The sequence below is a fragment of the Ambystoma mexicanum genome, chromosome 13 (assembly GCF_040938575.1).
Source record: "Ambystoma mexicanum isolate Mex_15411 chromosome 13, UKY_AmexF1_1, whole genome shotgun sequence".
NCBI lineage: Eukaryota > Metazoa > Chordata > Amphibia > Caudata > Ambystomatidae > Ambystoma > Ambystoma mexicanum.
Genome location: NC_090938.1, coordinates 768,806,865 through 768,812,158, shown reverse-complemented (window position 1 = coordinate 768,812,158; position 5,294 = coordinate 768,806,865).

Genomic DNA, 5,294 nt, shown 5'->3' with positions numbered 1-5,294 from the left:
TCTTTGATGGCAGTTTTCCTCTTGTTTGCTTTTCATATATTTTCTCCTGAGTAAACTGTTGACTCCCCAACATTAGAACTAAAATATCAGCAAGAGCAAACGCAGATGTAGTAATTAGAAGAGTATTAATTCTAAAAATGTTTTAATTGAGTTATGGTTTTAATAGTTTTTAATTTTATAATGCTTTTTAGGTGATTGTTTCTTATTTTTGCACTGATGCCTAACATATAACATACAATAGGTTCGGAAAGAGGGGTCACAACAAGGGACCATATAAAACATGCAATGAATTGGGCTTCATGCAGTAGAATACAGGGAGTATGGGAGCTCAATAACGTTGAGGGCCTTCTGAGATAGGGATGGCACTATGATGATAACGTCGCGCACTATGCACTTTATAAGCATTCAGTCATTGGAAGAAACGAGACTGAGTTATAATGATGAATTAAAGACAATCCTTTGCTGTTTAAGCACAATGCACTTGTAAGAAAAAATCTGATTGATCTGAGAGAAGGTATAATTCTATGGTTCTAGGTTGTTGGCACTATACACCTTATGTTCTTTAAGGGTTGCCCGGTATTAACTGGATAATAAAGAGACGTTAAGGAGCACTAAGCATCCCAATAATTTCAGAATACTGCTGCTACTGCACTAAGCACTTTATTCAGCAAAAAACAATCGCCCAAATATATGGGGGTTTGGTTATTTGTTCCCGCATGATATAGTTAGCCAACCCGTAAATAAGCAAAACTGTCTCACAGACATTTGTTCAGCCTCTGTTTTTAGACATAATAGACAAACTATGCCTCAACTCCCACGAAATATTGCAAAAGACAAATAAAACTCGAAGGTACCCACGTTTATCTATAATATGCTATGTGTATTTAGAAATGGATTGAAATTTTGTACCATATAGATCACGAAATGGCATATGCAAAAGGTTGCAATTGCTGGGTATTCGGGAAAAACACAGGGCCAATATGGCCGACATGTAAACTGTGTGTTCGAATCAACTTTAGCAATAAGTCCCTTTTTTGTGTTTATATCCAAACTGTGTGGGTAGTCTCTCTTTCATGTTTCCTCTTTTAAATGTTTGGCTGACAATGAGGCAAACTGTTGTGAACAAGCGGCGAGTTGGCCGCGGAACGCGTGAACGCCTCAGCAAATTATTTGTTGCACGTGGGAGGACCCATGTATTTTGGTCGTTTGAATTTTAAAGGATTACCATGTGTTTGGTGAAGATTACAATTTTCCCTGTTAAAAAATAAAGGAAGGTTATTTTGGAAAACGAAGTGTGGACTTGGACGTAAACATTTTTTCCAATTTGGATTTGATTGGTGCCTTCCTAACACTGTGGAGAGTGCAGCTCAAACTTTCTGGCATGAGAATGGCAGCATTTTGAACAATATATATATATATATATATATATATATATATATATACTGAAACTGTGTGCCTTCACAAAGCTTATTTAAAAGTTAAATGTGAGCTTAAAAGGCAATTTGCGGCTGGGTGCATGAAAGTTCAGTTTCTTAAGAAATTAAACGGACCTCCGGCATTCTTCCCCCGTTGCCCTGGAGATTCAGGTCTGGTTGTCTTCAAACATCACTGCCTTTCCTTAAAAATACAAGCCGTGATACTTTTGAGATCAGAAATGCGGGGAAGACCAGATTAGCACAGGTCTGTTCTGCAGCACTTGTGACCTCCAGGTCACAAGGCCCATAAAAAGTGCATTAATGGCCATTAGTGGTCATTAGACCTTGAAGGGGTAAGCTCATATAAACACAGATCCCTCTGCTGACGTCACATGTGCTCAAAAGGCAGAAGTGAAACTTTAAAAAAAGGTGGGGACCCAGCAATTGAGGAGTGTAACTGCACATTGCTATTTAGTGAGAGAAATGCATTTTATTGTGTAAAATGGACAATGTACATCGCACAACAGTCATTCTAGGCTTTTATTAAAAGTGGCAATGAACCCCTTCTAACCATGCTAAAACGAGTTTGGTGGGATAAACACAACTAAAGTTATTAATGAAAATGTGATTCAGGCCTCCTCATGGTTTCCAGAGATGCAAAAAGATGATGAAGCATGCCAATTATGATTCATATGACGCCAGTAAAGTGCCATATTTTTCACAGATCTGATTACTGAGTAAATGAAGAAAAACTGTATCTCTGCACAGAAAGGACGTGCAGAGTCCATATTAGTCTCATCTGATTAACCTTAAAATATGGTTGTCAAAAATGTATTTATACATGTAAAGTTTTGGAAGCTAAGGGTATTTGCCATGTAGTGAAATGTCTATGTCCTAAAAGCATGCCGAGTCCACCTGTCAAAATGAGATGATGAAGCTCTCTCCTCCCAAAACTAACTCAAAGCACTCCCACATCCCCTTGTCCTATTAGCACACATATAGGAGGGGGGAAGTGACACTCAACCAATCCCTTTCATGGGAATCATGACAAGTTTGTGATATCATTTGCCCTATAACTAAGCCAGCTTGCCTCAGAGCTGGACTTCTCCCTATAATGCCAAGAGGTGACCTGCCGCCGAAATCTGAGGAAAAACATCCCAGCAGAGAGAGGCCTAATCTTGCAGAGCAGCCAGGAGACATAGAAACGGATTGAGACCCCTTGGAGGACTCAGCGGAGACCTTGACTGACCCTCTTTGCTGTCACAGCGCGGCCCTGACACTTCCTGATGCCCAGTCCAGACCTCTCCTGTAAGTAGAACTACCCAAAAAGCCCTAGATTGTACAAGCCCTATATATTATTCAAGCATTGTGTTAGTTATTTCCCCATTGAAAAATCCCCTGTTTGCCTGTGTAGATCCTTAGTATATTTACCAAAGTAAATCAATTAATTCCCCTATTGCATTCACAGGTTCTGTATTGTTGCCATTCAAAGCCAACAATCTTTTCCCAGTGTGTTGCGAGCCTGTATAGTCATAAAGATTGCCGAAAGAATTAACTCCACAGCCCTGTTCGATGTGTGTGTGCAGGGTGTAAAAACGAAATTCCCCATTGATCCCCTTCATGTTAAATTAGACGTGGGAAGCCCAGAGTGCCTGTACATAGGCAAGGTGCAAAAGGAATGTGTCCCTGTGTTCCCATTGTGCTCTGCAAATCGAAATTGCCCCTGTTTTTCCATTGTGCTCTGCAAATGAAATCGCCCCTGTGTTCCCATTGTGCTCTGCAAATGAAATCGCCCCTGTGTTCCCATTGTGCTCTGCAAAACGAAATCGCCCCTGTGTTTCCATTGTGCTCTGCAAAATGAAAGTGTCATTTGCAATTTGTCTGACATTGCATCTGTGAGTCACCCTTTAAAACCGATTTTCCCATTGTGCTCTGACCCAAAATCCGAAAGCCCTATCTGTCCTTGTTGGGTATAGAAAAACAAATTTCCCATTCCTTTCTACTCTTTCCCATTGCAGCTGTGCTAACTAATTGAAAACCGATTTTCCCATTGTGCTCTGCAAAACGAATTTGCCCTTGCTGTTCATTCCTTGTCCCATTGCAGCGGTGCTAGATAAGTCAAATCCTATTTTCCCATTCCATTCTGACGAAAGCCCCAAATCCCTGTGTGTTATTATCAGGTGTAGCAAACCAAATTTGTCGCATTGCCTTTCTGTCTTTCCTATTGGTTCTGTGGTCCACTATTCCAAAATCCAATTTTTCCCTTGTGTTCCCACTCCCTGCCACTACCTTCCATTAAACCAGTCAAGCCTAATTGATGTTTGGGGGATGAGGGTTGCTGGGAGAAAAACACAACCCTGTTTGAAATCATTGTATGTCTTGAACTGTTCTTTTCTTGTATTGGTAGATGATTTTAAAGAAATGTATTATGACATCATACCTCTATGTCTGTGCCTTTACAGTAGCTATTTTGGTTTTTGTGTTGCCACGACATTAGTGGCTGATGTAATATATTGGTGATATTTTGCTAAATAAATAAATTAATAAATAATTCTTAAAACACACGGGCCTGGTTCGTAGTCCACTGTGGCAGTGGGTCTTTGTTGAGGTTGTGTGCGAGACGGGTGGAGGCCTTATCAAAAAGGATCTGAATGATATAAATAAAAGCGGTTTCATTGTGTGCCACATTCATTGTGAGGGAAGGAGCTCTCCAACGTGGGTGTGACCGTGTAATAAACCGCGACAACTGATTTCCAAAATCGCCATTCTATAAACTTAAGCCATCATAAACAGGACATGTCTAATGCCTCTAGGCCATAGGTACTAGCGGGAACAAAACCATGTCTGTATAACTTGTTTTTACCTGCATAACTATGCCCAGTAGTTTCAGTGGCACATTTCCTAATCAATAGTGTCTGTACAATGGCCCTCTGCTTTCTATTACTCTTTAGTTCGGTGTACTTTCCAGCGCCATATTCCATAATGTTACCCTTTCAATCTCTCCATTTCCTACACACAGGGGTGCTGCACTCCAACCTTTCCCACAGCAAACCAGTTTTGTTTTTTCAATGTTGACTACCAGCTTATTGGTATTTGCAAATGTATACAGTTCTGTAGCCACCCTACGCAGACCAACAAATGCATGATCAAATAATACAATGTCATCTGCGCAGGACAGCCACAGTACATGCTCACCACCCAACTTTGGTGGACTCCAATTAACTACTTTCAAGAAGAGGAAACCCGGTATACTACTGACTAAACGGAGTTAGCAGTGTATACTCTGTCTGTATCCGGGAGGATAATGTTTATGTTTATGTTTAACATTTATATAGCGCACCAGGTACCCGAGGGCTTAAGGGCGCTTCAAAACGAAATACTCACAAAACAAAAGAGACGGACAGTAGAGACAAACCCAGTTAGACACAAAAAGGGTTCATAAGTGGGGCGAGTAATCAGGAAGCGAATCCGACCTATGAGAAAAGCGTAGTTTTAAGCCTTTTTTTAAAGATTTCTACCGAGGTGGTATTCCTCAATGTAACAGACAGTGAATTCCAATTAAGGGGAGCTGCTGAGAAGAAGGCTGAATCTCTGGATTTTTTGGTTTTCACCCGGTGGCTGGCCAACATGTTTGTTTCATCAGAACGAAGGGTACGGATGTTGTTTTTTACTGAAACTAGTTCTTTTAGATATAGTGGCATAACTCCATGTATGCATTTCTGGGTGATAAGAAGCAGTCTAAACATAATTCTGGCCTTAACCGGCAGCCAGTGGAGGCTGTGCCGGGCCTCCGACACATGGTCTCTTCTTGCTAAGCCTTTCACTACCCTAACTGCTCCATTCTGAATGACTTGCAACCGGTGGATGTCAGATACCGGC